The sequence below is a fragment of the Sarcophilus harrisii genome, chromosome 1 (genome assembly GCF_902635505.1).
Source record: "Sarcophilus harrisii chromosome 1, mSarHar1.11, whole genome shotgun sequence".
NCBI lineage: Eukaryota > Metazoa > Chordata > Mammalia > Dasyuromorphia > Dasyuridae > Sarcophilus > Sarcophilus harrisii.
In genome coordinates this window covers 532,217,433-532,234,052 of record NC_045426.1, presented here as the reverse complement: position 1 = coordinate 532,234,052, position 16,620 = coordinate 532,217,433, and positions in this window count along the sequence as shown.

Sequence of the window (16,620 nt, the reverse complement as noted above, 5' to 3'; positions counted from 1 at the left end):
TAAAGATTTTTTTCCTATTACAATTTTTTTGGGGGGGCAACAATAGAAAATAACCTAGCTGGGCCACCAGATTTATAGGATTGCTGTAAAGCATAAAGCTTTTCCACTTACACATACTGTTAGTTTTCCTTCTGAGAAATACTTTATTGTACTTAAATAAATATCGATGGAGAAGCCTAAATACCCGGCCCATACTTGAAAAAAAACTCCAATAGTCACTACTTTTGTTTCCTAAACTATTAAGCTAAATATAAGTTCACAGGTAATTTTAATATGAAAGGGCACATATATGCATATTGTATATATTTCCAAGGAAATTCTATAGTAACAGTATGTCAGCACTTGAAACAGACTGCTTTGTTAATAGAATGATTGAGAGAAGTATTAACTTTTACGTGGATCCAGTCAACTTGTATCATGTAAGCATGTATATACTGTGTATTTAATGCATACACATATGTATGATAGATGTAGGAACACAGAAGCTACTCATCCATCTTTATACCTATGAATATAAATTATGTTAGGAATACTTCAACGATCATTGAAGTGTGCATGTGGGTGTGTACTGAATATAAACTTGGGACCTCTATTTCAGTGTGTATGATTATATAAATGATGCTGTCAAGTTAAAAACTTTTATCCCTTGGCTACAGATATGCTCAAACGATTATTATTAGCTTGTATTAATAGATGCAGGCCTCAAAAGACGAAATCAGCTATTGATAATTGCAAGAAGTATACAGCAGCTACTGTATCGATCGGCTTGTCCCTTATTCCCCTGGTGTGGGAGAGATAAGAAGACACACTCTTTAGTGCAATATAATTTCTTTTGACCTATCTGCTTGCTACAGACTTATGATGAATAGCTAGAGTGGTTAAAGTCCTTTATCACGAAAGTTACCCCTTGATATAATATTGATTCTTTATAACTAGCTCCAAACACAAAAATCAAACTGTCCACTTGACCATCATCATCATCAATATCATCACAAAGGCTCTGGAATAAAGATCAGCCCGGCACTGAAAATGCTTTTTATAATCTTCCCAGCTAATCTTTATTTGCTGATGATGAAAAGGGGGGGGAAAGGTGGTCGTGGTGGTGGTGGTGGGATGAATGGAATGTCATTTGAACAAACAAAAAAAAATATTAGGTTAAGAACGTCCTTTCTCATCCTCGAAAAAACCAAAACACCACAGAAGTAATAATAGTTTCTCAAGCACATCTTATTTCCTGCAAGTAGAGGGGATGAAGGAGTTTGAAGGCCCAGTGTCACATTTTACTAGGGTCTACGGAAACTGAAAACGGGTTTGTGCTGGGTGCATCGAATTATGTAAGAAACAATCTCGGAAGAAAAAAAAAAAGCCAGTCCTACTGTTACTGCTTGCTCGAAATCAATACTAACAAGTCCTCTTCCCTCTTGTCTGGTTTCTCAGTTCCTTGAGGGGACATACTCTAGCTATGGAGATAATTCATGCAAGAATGCTAGGTGAGCGTGGCGCTCAAGCGGGGCAGGGTTTGGGGTGGGGTGGGATGTAGGAGAATAGAGGCTTATGTGGACCTATCCATTGAAAAGGAATTGCAAAGACTGGATTCCCTCCCGGTACGGCGTCTAGAGGGAGCGGAGGGACTGACAGGAACACACATCAAAGGGAGAACATATAATTCATGTGCATTTTCCCTAAATTAAGGGTATTTCCTGCTTCCCTCCCCCACCTCCCAAGTGCCAGCTCGGCTTCAACTCGGGGTTGCATTAGCAAGATCACCAGTAATTACAACTCTCTGCGTGTGTGTGTGTGTGTGTGTGTGTGTATGTGTGCGCGCATTTGGGAGCATGGAGATTGGGAAGGTGGGCGGTAGGACGCAAATTCCCTTTGGAGCAATCAAGAGCGGGAAAGGTTTCATTCCTTGCGAATGGTATGCTGGTCATATTTAATGAGATAGTTAGGTTCGAGCTCTAGGCTGAACTGAAGTTTGTCGCTTTTTTTTCAGGAGCAAAAGTATGGGCTTGGGGTTTAATGTAGGGGATAGCTTATGATCAGGACAACTAACTTTGATTCATGCTGACAGCCACTTCCTAGTTGTATTTACCCGCGTAAGAATTTACGCACTACTTATTCCCCCCCCCCCCCCCCCCCCCCCCCGCCCCCTTTGAAATGCTTCCCTCGAAGAGAAAAACTGCCTGGGATTCAAAGGAAATAAAACATTGTACTGCCTCTTACTTTGCTCATATTCAAAATTTGAGTCAATCTGTCCAAAGACAGCCTCCTCACCGTATCCAGAGTTAAATATAGCCATATTCAAAATCTCACTACCGACATTCCCACTCACTCCCCTTTCTCCTATCATTAGATTCGAAAGACCAAGTAGCAGGGAAAAACCATAACCTATGTTATGGCCGAAGCACTCCTGCTGTCCTTTTTCTCTTCATTGCCCCACCTCCCCAAATAAAGATCTTTCATAATGTGAGGGGAAACTTTAACACTAATGTCATGTTTATATCTTTGAAAGCACCAGTTCTGGAATTGCTACTCAAAGACGTATATTAAACAGCTAAGAAAGGCACTTCTCTGTAGGAGTCTGTCTCTCTGCCTGGGCTCTCGGTTGCAGCTTCCCCCTCCTGTTTCCCCTGTCCCCGCTGCCTCTCCTTCTGTCCCTCTAGCACGTCACCCTGCTGCTTCGCCTTATGGAGCTCCCAAGTGTGTTTTCCCATTGCCTTTTTTCAGCTAGGTTTCCTCCCTCCCTCCCTCCCACCCCCAGGTAATTTTCTAATAAAAGGGAGGGAGCTGTGTAAGGAAGGGAGATGCGGGATGGGGCGAAGGGGAGGGAGAGATGTGTGTCTATATGTATTTGTGTGTGTATGTGTGAGTGTGTGTGTACGCGCGCTCGAGAGCGGGGAGGAGGGAGGGAGGGAGAGAGAGAGAGAGAGACTGTTTGGGTGCGCGCGCGCGCTGCTCTTGGGAGGACTAGGTAGAGGAGGTTAGGGACACCACTATGCTTTTCGGTCCGTTCAACTTAGTTCTACTTTGGCTACGCGCATCTCGGCTCCCCACCCCCACCTCCCAGCCTTTATTCTGGCCTCCCAACCCTCTCTCACGAATAGCTGGTGCTTAGGAACCACCGCCAACTTCCGCCGCCAAATCGGTATGCTAAGGTCACCACACAGTGCTCACCCAAAGTGGACAGATACCCAGGCGGCTGGATTATTTTGCTTTTAGGCAGTCCGCGAAATGGGCATGTTTGGAGGATAGGGTAGAGGGCTGGGAAGCTCGCCTGACTAACGCCTGCGTCCGATGGTAGTGAGGCCGGACAGTGGAGGGCTTTTTGTTTGAAAAATACCTATGGGAAGAAGAGCGAGACGCTCAATCTTTCCGGGAGGAGAAGGATGGATGTTGAAGAATAAATACTCAATATACATTCCCTTCCGCCTCTTTCCTCTGAGTTCTCTTACATGCTCCAGCCTTCTTTCTTTGCTAACGTGGCCCGGGGCATCGCCGCGAAATGACCACAAACTAAGGATCTTAGTTGCTGTTGCCGCAGCCTTTCAAAGGCAGCTTCCTCCGCCGCTGCCTGTGGCCGCTGCTCCAGGGGAACGCAGCGGCTCCCACCCAGAGTTCGAACTCATTAAGGGTCATAGAGATGGCAGCGATTAGAGCTAGCGGCCGCGTGCACAATAAGAACCCAAAGCGGACGCCTGTCTACTCTTAGAGCAAAGCCACAGGCGGCAGCGGCGGCGGCGGCAGTGGCGGCGGCGGCAGCAGCAGAACCAGCAAAGCATCATTATCTTCATCAGTAGCAGCTACTGATGCTCAGTAGCCCTCCCTCTCAGGTACTAGAAGGGAGAGAGACTCTAAATCCCGGACGGTGGTGATAATTACTATAACAATAACAATTTCCACTTAACAATTTTTTTTTAAACAAAAGATTTACTCTTTCCTGCTCTTGCAAATGCCATTGTGCTCTCATCTACAAAAAAATCTCCCCCTCCCAATATAGCCCTTGAAATAACGTTGGATTTGTTTACAACTCTCAAATTTTGTGGTTTTTTGATTGAGGGTCCTTTTTTTCATGGATCCTCTGTCTTTGATACTCTAAAGAGTTTTTAAGTTCTTTCAATGGGTCCCTAAATAAGGGGAATAGCTTACCTGATATTTATAATAGATTTTGTAAGTAGAAAGTTAGAGTTTTTTTTTTGTCATACCGACAAAGAATTAAATTCACTGTCATATTTCTATACCTTCTGCTTTTTTGCATCCTTTTGCAAGAATGCAAAGATGTGCACCTGCACCTCTGTGTTTTGTAGCTTTTTCCTTACTTGCAGAGATCATTTAGGCATTCAGTTGATTGAGAGGAAGTCGGAAAGATCACAAGCTTCCAAAAAAACTTGATAAAAGTGAATGCAATTTGGTGGTAACAGTTTCCATACATTTTATTTTTCTTTTTATCATTATTATAGCTTTCTTTGAATCTAGACACTGGCAATGTATGAGGGCAAACACTCCAAGGTGCTCCCTTGTTTTGGTGGTTTCTAGGAGAGGTATCTCAAGGTATTCTAGCATTTGAAACATAGACAAAGCTGATCAAAGTACAGCTTTGCCTCAAAGAGAAATATCTTTACTATGAGCTAATGTCATATGCTATTGAACTTACAAAACACATTCATGCTTTCCTTGGCAGACCCAGGAAGAGGAGATGGCTAACAAAAGTCATATAGATTAGAATCAATTCACCTTATCTAGTAACAAAAAATAACATCATGTCAGCAGTGTGAACATCTGAACATTAAGTGACACAATATGATTTGATTAGTTGAATACATAATCAGGTATGTCCAGACATATAGGTCACCATTCTTACACAAGCAATTACTCAGCCTGTTTACAGGGGCCTGGAAGAAAGGTTTCTCTGTTGGTACACTAGTGAAACATGAAAAGCAAAAAATATTTATTTTTAGGACTGAGATGTTTACATTGACTACTCTCTTATCTTGTAGCTGAATCTACATATGTACAGCTTTCTTTAGTGAACTTTAATGTAATAAATTTAGCATACTATGATATGTGTCAAATGTATGTTTGATTTAATTTGATTTGATTTATTTTACTTATATGAAATCTGAGAAAGATGGAAAGGAGGGTAAAGGGCTGCTTAATGAAAGAAACTTATGTAATAAGATAATGACAATGTCCCCTTTAACTGTGGAAATACATTATTTCTAACCAGTCTTTCTGAACTGAAAGAAACCAGTTTCCTTGAAATCAGAAATTAAAAAACAAACAAACAAACAAACCTCTTCTATGCTTTGGCCACCATATAGATGGCTAACAATTTTGAATAAGGTCTAGAATCGTTTGAATTTTGTGAATTCATTGAGAACCTAAACCCTTTTAAAGGTTGTTTTACAGGTATTCCTTCTTTTAAGACAAGTCCATAAAAATCTGAATTCATAAAGTAGATAATTTAAGGATTAATTATATGTTTTTTTTAAAAAAAAAGATTCTTTCTACTTTTAGAACTTATTACAGGTTTTCTTTAGACTGTTTTCTAAAGTATTTAAAATGGCTATACTTTTCAAAATTTTATAAAACTTTTGAAAAAAAATTTATTTAGATCAGAGATTTAGATTTATAGTTATTTAGAGATTTAGAGTTATAAGGGACCTATGATGTTTCTCACTTTATTTTTAAAATGAGGAAATGGAGAATTACAAAAGTCAAAGGAGTGGCCACTAAAGGATAATTCTCAAAAGTATCAACCCAGGCCTTCCTGACCCCAGGGCCAATATTCATTCCACTATATCCTAGTTTTTCTCAACTGAAAAGGAAGAAAAAAAAGCACTTAGGTTAAAGAGATGAGGATTTGAATGCTAGCTGTGCCTTTTACTAACAGTATGACTAAAACTCAGAAGTCATATACTCAAGGTCATATAGCAAAATTTGAACTCCTGATCCTTTGCTCTTTCTGTCACACCATGTTGTCTCTAAAATAGGGATATATATATGCTTTTTGAATTGTAAAGTCTTATATACAGGGAAGCTGAATAAGGTATTGAAATGATATGTAAATTAGGTTTACCTGTGCTCATAAAGGATTCTCTTTTTGTCTTTAAGAATGTAGAGGCTGTCAAATACTATGAAACTTGTTCCAATGGTGATCTCTTATCACTGCAGAATGCAACACTTCCCTATCCATTCATTCCCCAAAACTAGTTTGTTAGCCCTGTCATGGGAAAAAAAGGATGGAGGTTAATAAGAAACTGTGTAGTAGACTATCACTAAGTAAAGATTGCCTTTGGTGTCTTGGGAAAAGAATTTTGATTGGAAGAAGTTTAGTCAATGAAAGAGCTAGAAATAACAATAAAAAGATAATAATAATAATAATAATAATAATGAGGGAAAACTTACAGGCTGAAGTCAGTATGTAGAAGAAGAAATAAGGCAGAAATATGAGACACTGGAAGCAAAGAATAGAGAGGATATGATCTTGAAACCAGAGAGAGGATGATGTTACAACTGATGATCAGAGATGGAGTTGGCTGTGAAAGGAGAGAAGGGAAAAAGAAAAGGGAGAGGGTGATGAAATGACAGTTGTTTGGATCAGAGAACTGGGTATAGGGCTCTAGAGAAGGTGAGAACATTGAAAAAAGAAATCGAATGGGGGAAGGAGAAAGAATTATAGCAAAGTTTAAAGAAAGAAGAGGAAAAGTATTCTATCACAAGACGGAAACTAATGCCACATTCAAATCTTGGAGTTAAAGATATTTGAGGGGAAAAGAAGTATTACCATACTAATAGATTATTATTTTTAAAGCAATATAATAAAGTATTTCATTATGCTAAGATATGTTTATGCCAAAAATTTATTTAAGTAAAATTTCTAATGTGCTATCTTTCTCCCACTTTACCAGAAGCATTCTACAGCAAATATTTTTATCCTTGTTTCCTAACATTAGTTTATAAAACAGTTCTCCTATTTATAATAAAACAACATAACATTAGAAATTCTTTGCTAAATAAATTTTCCATGGATAAAAATGCCACACATCAATCAATCAATAAACACTTATTAGATATCTTCTATGTTCTTGGCATTGTGCTAAATACTGTGGAAAAGACAGGCAAAATATAGTCCCTGACCTCAAGGAGCTTATAATACAACGGGAGAAACAATACACAAAATGAACTATCTTTGGGATAAATAGGAAATAATTAAAAGAAGAAAAGCTTTGGAATTAAGAGGAGTTAGGGAAAGCTTTCTGTGGAGGGTGGGATTTTAATTCGAACTTAAAGGAAGCCAGGGAGGTCAGTAATAGAAGAGAAAAAGGAGAGCATTACAGGCATGGGGGATAATCAGAGAAATTCTTGTAGCTGAGAGAGATGAAGTATCTTATTCACAGAACAATAAGGCTGGTGTCACTGTATTGAGGTGTTGAGAAGTAAATATGAGAGGACTGGGAAGGTAGTTGGAGAGGGCTAGATTGTGAAGGGCTTTGTGAAGGGCCAGAGGAGAGAAGAGGGCATATTTAAGAGATGTTGCAAAGGTGAAATTGGAAGGTGCTAGCAACAGTTTGGATATGGGGCAATGGTGCTGGGGATGAGATATAAGGAAAACTTCAGGACGATTCCTAAATTGCAAAATTGAGCCTGGGAGGTTCTTGTGGCCTTCCACAGTAATAGGGATAGATAGTAGGAGGTGAGAAGGATTTCAAAGGAAAGATGACAAATTTTATTTTTGATATATTGAGTTTAACATGCCTACTGGACATGCAATTCAAAATATCTGAAAGGCAGTTGGACGTGCTAAATTGGAGATGAGCAGAGATATTAGAGCAGAAATCAAATCCATGAGAAATGATAAGATCACCAAGTGAAGTAATAGAGAAGGAGATGGGCGTAATCCGGAGGAGGATATAACAAAGAAGAGAGAGAAAGGGTCAGATAGGGAGAAAACCAGTAAAAAAAAAAATGGTATCCCAGAAACCTAGAGAGAAGAGGATATCAAGGAGGGGAAAATGATCAAGAGTGTTAGATGCTACAAAAAGGTCAAGGAGAGTAAAAATTGAGAAAAAGTCATTGGATTTGGCAAGTAGGAGATCATTAGTGATTTTGGAGAGAGTGGTTTCAGGAAAATGATAAAGTCAGAAGTTTGACTGTAAGGGGTTAAGAAGAGAGTGAGAGGAGAGAAAGTAGAGACACCTGTTATAGACAGTATTTTTGAGGAGTTTAGCTACAAAGGACAGAAGAGATCAGGAATATATTAACAGGAATGTAAAGATCAAGTTAAGTTTTTTTTTTCCCCCAATATACAGGAAACATGGGTACCTTTGTAGGCAATAGGAAATTAGCCTGAAGAAAGGGAGAGACTGAGAATAAGTAAGAGTGGGAATGACATTGGGAGAAGGTAGCGAAATAGTGCATTATAGTGGACAGATCAATGGACTTGTAATCAAGGAAAGATAAGATGAAATATGACTAATTGAATAACTAGAGGAGTTGACCATGGAAAGTCCTCTTTATCATGTAGAACAGGTGGTGAAGGAGGAGATAGTGGCAGAAGGCCCTTGAATGATATGAGATGAGGAAGAGGGGATAAGAGAGAGCTTGTGGAGAACAGCCTCATTTTCCCCTGTAAAATATGATGCAAGTTTCTTAGCTGAAAGAGGAAAGAGAAGAGGAGCTATTGTTGGTTAGAGGAGGGATGAAAATGTTTGGAAGAGTTGCTGTGAAAAATAGGATAGTGAGTTGATAAAGGTGGTATAGTAGGATTGTCTACCAGCAGTGAAAGCCTAGTTGAGGTTATGCAACATAAATTTTAGTGAACCCAGCCAGAATAGTTGTGGTGATTTTCTCCATCTTCAGTCAGTAGCATGTGTGTAGGGGCAAAGGCGATGAATTGTGGGAGTGACCCAAGTATATGCCTCTCAGTGAAAATGATCATTCTCTTATCCATGATTATCCATGCCAATATAATAGATTTATAATATTCCTTTTACACTAGCCATGTAAGGCAGATAGAGCAAGAATTACCTAATATGAGAAAATTAAAGTTCAGAATGGTTTCTGAAAAAAATTTAACATAAGACACATTTTAAAATTTAGAATGTATTATTATTATGTCTAGACAATAAACTAAATAATAAATCAAGCACTAACTTATAGTATTTGCCAATTTCCAAGATGTAAATGCTCATCCTTAAAATTTAGCAATTGGCTCTCCAGAGCTGGTATCAGCTAGTTACAGCATATCTAGGTCTAAGAGTTAAATTAAGGCTTCCTATTTCCAAATCCAATTCTCTTTTTATTATACCAACTTGCTTCTTTTATTTTTTTTTTAAAAGAGTATTTTCCTCACAACCTCCCTGTAGTATAGATAGAATATTACTATTCCAACAGATGGAGAAATTGAGGCTCACAACATACATACTATTATATTTTCTCAAAATGAATGCACACTTTTTTTTTTTGCTTTCATAAAAGTGTTTCATGCAATATAGCACTAGAATATATTCTATTACATATTATTTCTTATTTGTAAGTCTAGCATCCACCAAAAAAAGTTTTCTGAAATCAGGAACTATGTTTTATATTTTCCTTGTATTCTTCATAGCTCCTGCTTAGCATTATGCTGGAAATATAAAAGATGATCAATATACTTGTCTAACAGAAACATTCATCATTTAGTTAGCAAGTTTTTCTCTCCATACCTCTTTTTCATTTTGAGCTCTCTATTCTGCTTTGCATATTTCTCTTGACCTTTATCAATTAATTTTTATTTTGAAATAGAAAACAATCACCCAGTAGTAAATATTAATTAAGCACAAAAGACGTAGTCATGGTCCATCTTGCTCATCATAGAAGGTCAGATAATATTGAACCTGGAAGAAACCCTGAAGGTAACCTGGTAAAATCTCCTCATTTTACAAATGTGCAAAATGGAACCCTCAGAAGTTAAGCGACTTGCTTGAATTCCCATAACTAGCTAGAATTAGAATTTGGAACCAGAGCCAAAATCTTCTGAATCTCAGCTCAGTGGTCCCTTCAGAACAACATTACATTCTTCAGCTCTCTATGTCTAGCTGTTCTTAGCACCAAAAGATAATGATAGCATAGTACAAGCATTGATTAGCATATGGGGTGTTCATCTTTTTTTTTCTAGTAGGCAACCTCATATTAATATCCAGATGATATTTATGCCTTATATACTCCAATAAAACTGGACTACTCACTTTCCCCCAAACTTGTCCTGCTCTATTCTTTGCTCATTTGACTGTCTATGTCTAGGATACATTCCCCACTTCTGCATCTCTGACTGTTGAAAGCCTTTCCAGGAAGTCTTTCTTGAATCTCCCAAATGGCACTTTACCTCCCCTATTGATTCTACGTTAGGAGGCTTAACTTTACTAGAAAGTAATGGCCAATGTAGAGAATTCTTTAGCTAATCTTAAATTCTCTTCCATCTCTCCCTTCCTTGAATTCCTTTGGGTCTGTGAAAATTTAAGGCAGCATAATCAAGATAGTAGTTGTTTTGCCTTTCATACTGAATACCTTCCCCTATACTATATATAAAATCTTTTCAACTGCTTCTCTCCATTGCTCTTAAGGTTACCCAAAATGTTGATTTTTTAAGGATCATGGGGTTCAATGATTCAAACCCAAATAGCATCACTAGGAGACTATTGATGATAAAACATGAGTTTTCATGTCAGGTAGCTATTTGGGATCATTAAAAGGACTGCTTAATTTCTCCACTTCAATCCATCCTACTCTCCTCCTCCTATTCAATTCTAGGCTAAGCTCATTACCCATTTGCAATGCCAGTACAAAATATATGGGCTGATGGACTAACTCAATGAGCTACTTAGTCAACTGAATCTATTTGTATCATCAGTGACAATGGGACCCTTACATTTCTACTCTGATGCCTTAGAACTTGACTGCTCTGGGCAGAAATGGAAATGGCATATGACAGGTCAGGTAGGAATATAGCACAGGGTAGTGGAAAAACTAAATGAACTTGTAATCAGAAAGCCCTAGGTTAGGAGCCTCTGACTTCCTAGCTATGTGAATATGGCAAGTCTCTTAACGTCTCTGATTTCAGTTTGGTAACTATAGTACTGAGGTTCTTTGTGGCATGGAGGTGGCTCTCAATTTTCAAATGTAAGTTCTGGCATATTCTACCATGTTGGAAAGACATCAAGTATGGCAACAGGTCAACTCTGTTTTCTGAGATCCAGTCTAGCTGATCATGTAGAATCACATTACCAATAGACTGGCCATCTGGTGATGACTTCTTTTTTTGGTCCACGGTACTCTGATATTTGTTCTTATAATGCAGTGGTGAGAAAGGGTGATGATGGAAAGAAAAAAATGGTTTAGGAAGAAAGAATGGGAAAGAACAAAGATTTGTAGGTTATATAGAAATCTTATGACTCTATATCTATCAAAGAATTAGTATGTATGAATCTAGATAGATTGTCTGAACCAAATAAACACATAAAGAATAAAACAGTTTATATATTAGCTGACAGGAAAAGACTCATTATTAATGTAAGTTATAAATAGTCAGCTGTCTATTCAGATAGACATTTGACTCATCGGAATTAAGATCATGATTAGTAAAGAAGGAAACAAAGAAGGAAATGAAGAAAGAGAAGAAAAAAGAACAAGTAAGGGAAATAATGTGACAATTGAAATGCAGTAACTGATCAAATTAAAGAAGTAATTAAAAATAAAGGAAAATTAATAGTGGAAAAAATTAACATTCATAAAGCTTAACCAATATAAATTAGATATAGCAACAAGACCAAAAAAGACCAGAAAGAACGTTAGTCAGTAAATATCTGATTTATTTACTAAATAGAGAGAAATGACTCACAAAGGCAATAGCAGGTTAGAATATAAATTCTTTTATAAAATATAACAAGGATGATAGACAATTAGAGCAGTTTTGTTAAAGAAAGTTTGGCAAGATTTCCAATTAAGGAAAGTTATCCCAAGAGCATTCAAGAATGAAAATGGAACAAGAAGTACAAATAGAAGAAAAAAGGAAAAGATTTGCAAAGATTATCATAATGAATTAGTTTTTTTTTTCATTTTTCCCATCATAGACTTTAGAACAAATCACAATTTTAATTGTGCTTATAGTGGAAATAGAAATTGTAGTAAAGTAAACAAAAATGGAAAAAGAAACTGGATTGAAATATATACACACATACATATATACATATTTATTTTTATATATTCATGTATATTTAATATTATGTTACTGAAAGTGATAAACTTGCGAGTATGTTGAGAGACTGATATACAATGTTTATGAAGGAGGAGAAGATATTATTAAAGATATGGAAAAAATCCTGGATCTTATTAATACCAAAAGAAGGCAAATGAAAGAACATCAATAATTATTGATCTACATGCTTAATCTCCCATCTATACAAAATCTTTATATGAGACATCTATAAATGAATCAAGGGCATCCTCAGTGAGAGTATTTGTAAAGAGTAATCAGGCTTTTGCAAACAATATTCTATAAAGGACTATAACTTTATAATTACATAGTTACTGGAAAGATAGAAAATATAAAATCCCATTGTGCTTATTATTTTTATTTTATTTTGTTTTACCAAAAAATGTTTTGATTTGGTGGAATAAAGCATCACCTAACAGGCTGAATAAGTTGTTTGCCATTCTTATATCCAAATCAAGATTCTTTGGAAGATATGATAGATATAGTTGAATTCAAAAGATCTTCAACAATAAACATTAAGCAAAGGATGAAACAAGAAAATGTATATTTACCAAAAGTTTTTGCCATTGTAATGGAAGAGATTTAGTGAAGAATTTATGTGGAAGAGGGATTCTCTGTGGATGATGAGGTTCTCTAGATGCTCTTTTTTCTGTTAATGGCATCAAGACCCAGGACGTTGCAGAGATGTAATCTGTAATCACTCAGTGATGGTTGGATTAACTATCCATTTAAGAAAGACCAAGTAGATGAAAAATGTCTATTACTCAGATTTCAACATATATGTATATTTGGGAGAGATAGAATAGATGGAAAATAAGTTGGTCCAGAATTGATTAGGAGAAGTAGGGTGGGCTAATAATTTTGAGACATTAGAAATCTCTTTTACTAATCTCAAGCTTCCCATAAAAGTACAAATACTAATATTCTACCATTGTTGTTATTTAGGAATGAGATGTGGTATTTTCTGTATTCTTTGAAGAACTAAAATTGAATATCACACTGAAGTTAATAGAATGGCATATGGTAGGTGTGAACAAATAAACACTGAGGAACTTTGAAGAAGAGTTAAATAAAACATCTCACCAAGAAATTCAGTAATAATAATAAGAGAGTCAGGAAAACTTGGGTTCAAATCACTTCTCTGACACTCTCTAGTTAGATGATCCTGGGAAAGTTTTAAAATCTCTCTGACTCAGTAAAATTTGTAAAATTGGGCTAATATCTTTAGCATAACATGAAGGGTTACTGTGAGGATCAAATGAAGTAATATATGCAGAACACTTTAAAAACTTAAAAACACTAAAAACATGTCAGTTATTCTTTTTAATATTACCAGTTAGACTAATGCTGACTGACAGCTCCACCACCAGCTAATGACATTGCTGAAAAGAGAGAAAGGACTTGATTTTCATCTCCAAATTTTCATATACTTTGTAAACATTTGTGAGGTTTGATTTGTACAAAAATCTCTGTACCAGGACATTAAGATAGAAAGAGCTAATGCTTACTCCATTCCTGATTTTTTAAACCATTGTAGTAGTTAATATTGAGAAATCAACATTTTGTTCTTTAGCATGTTGCCCAATTTATGACATAATAGTAAATACCTTCTCCATTTCTTCTGTAATAATGCTTTCTGACAATGGTTCTGACTTTTTGTGCAAAACAAAATGGTAATACTAGTATGATTTTCTGTATTTTTAACAGTCAAATGTGTAAATTGTATTTTTTTCCCCAAACAAAATGATAAAATTCCACTTTTGGGTGGTGAATATTTATGTAATGCTCCTCTCTCTCTCCCTCCCTTCCTACTTCCTTTTCCTCCCTCACTTTCTCCCTTCCTTTCTTTCTTCCTCTCTCCTTCCCTCCCTCCCTCTTTTCTTTCCTTTCTTCCTCCCTCCTTTCCTCCTTCCTTCCCTCCTTTCCTCCTTCCCTCCTTCCTTCTTTCCTTCCCTCCTCCCTTCTATCCTCCCTTCCCTCCTCCTTTCTGTGCTCCCTTCCCTCCTCCCTTTCCTCCTCCCTCTGTTCCTTTCCTTCCTTCCTTCTTTCCTCCCTCCCTTCCTTCCTTCTTCCCTCCCTCCCTCCCTCCTTCCCTCCCTCCTTTCTTTTCCTTTCCTTTCCTTCCTTCCTTTCCTTCCTTCCTTCCTTCTTTCCTTCCTTCCTTCCTTCCTTCCTTCCTTCCTTCCTTCCTTCCTTCCTTCCTTCCTTCCTTCCTTCCTCCTTTCCTTCCTTCCTCCTTTCTTCCCTCTCTCCTTCCTTCTTCCTTTCCTCTCTTCTTTCTTTCCTCCTCTATATTGTGGTGCAAAAAATCTCTTCCATTTTGTTTGAGAAGTAATTCCATTTTTTAAGCATCTGTTTCCTGATATGATGACATTCTGAAGCAGAACTATTCTCAACCTTTCTTGTGGAGACAAAGGTATTATGAATATGATCTTCTTAGGCCAGACACATTCAGGAGGTAGAGAGTTTGCCAGTCTTGCATACATGCTTTTATTGATATAATTATTAGGTTTTATGGGTGAGGATTTTTCACTTTGTGCTAATTTTAAAGAATATTTGCTGTTATAAGAAATGTAGGTGGGTACTATCTTATGAGTAGAATGTATATTCAATGTTCCTTCCTTCCTCTCTTCCTTTTACTTTATAGTTTAGGCTTGATACTGACACAAAATAAGATACTTGTAGGTGAGTAACCAATCAATGAAGAGAGATTGGGGGTAGCTAGGTAGCTCAGCCAAATGAACTCAGTAATCAAAATAACTTAATTCAAATCCAGCTTCTGATACATACTAGCTTTATGACCATGGACAAATAAATCACTTAAACCCTGTTTATCTATTTCCTTATCTGTAAAATGGCAATTCGAATATCTGTCTCTTGAGTTGTAGTAAGAATCAACTCAGACTAAATGCTTAATAAAGTGCCTGGAATATATTAAGTACTATATGAAATTTAGCTATTATTTTAAATTATTATTTGCTTAGCTGTAGTATGAGAAATATATTTAAAAAAGATAGGCATTGAAGATATCTTGATAGAGATAATAAGGAGAGAAAGAGCATACCACTGCCAACTTATCAAAGAAATATGGCACTTTGTTATGTTTTCAAAGTGGCGGATTGATACCCTGACACCAATTTTGTGTATTTCATCCCCTACCAGCTCCAGATTATTGTTTGATGGGAATTCAAGGGAGATGTGAATCAGCTTTGTTTTTCAAACTCTTCTGGTTTCATCTTGCTAGATTTGTTTGATTCACAAATAGATATTGTTGGTTTTTCCATTTGACTCTGAATAGCCTCACTCTGATTTCTTTTAAGTCTTAGGCAACTAGGACATGACCATATTAAGAATATTTTCAATTTCACTTACATCATCATATTTGAAGGAACACATATGAAAGGAAATGGCTCCCAGGGTATTTGGTATTTCTTGATATTTCAATCTGCTTGTATTCTCATTGATATGGGTACTTCCTCCACTGCTGCACATTTATGTTGTATTATTTCCTCCCTTTACCTCACTGGTATAGGAAAATTCTAGTGAGGAAGTTTCTGGAAGTCTTCCAGATAGAGCAACTTCCTTTATTGATACAGTAGAGAGTACAGTAGACAATCTTAGACAAGGTTTGCAATCTGGAGTCAATAAATTTTAAATACAATAAATTTTAAAACAACCTATGTATGTATATATGTATAGTATTTCAATATAACTGGTTTCCTTTTTAATCCTATATATTTTATTTTTATGTAATTAGAAACATTATTAGGTCAAAGGGAGTCAAGACACAAAAAAATTAAGGTTAAAAATCCCCAATTAAAAGATTGATTAAATCCATATCCAGAGAAAGAACTAATAATATTTGAATAGAGATCAAAGGATACTATTTTTTACTTTATTTTAATTTTTTTCAATTTTTTTCCTTTTGTTTAGTTTTTTCTTTCACAACACAATTTATATGGAAATAAGTTTTACATGATTACACATTCATAACTTATATCAAATAATTTATCATCTTAGGAGGAAGGAGAGGAAAAGGAAGGGATAAAATTTGGAACTCAAAATTTTATTAAAATAAAAAAAAGAATGTTAAGGGGCTGCTAGGTGGCAAAGTGGATAGAGTGGCAGAACTAGATTCAAAAGACTCATCTTCCTGAGTATAAATCTGGCTTCATGTGCTTACTAGCTATGTAACCCTAGGCAAGACATTTAACCCTGTTTTTCGCAGTTTCCTTGTCTATAAAGTGAGCTGGAAAAGGAAATGGGAAATCATTTCAGTATCTTTGTCAGGAAAATCAAAATAGAACCATGAAGTTTCAGACATGACTGAATGACAACAAAAGTTGAAGGAATAATATAATTGTTAAATT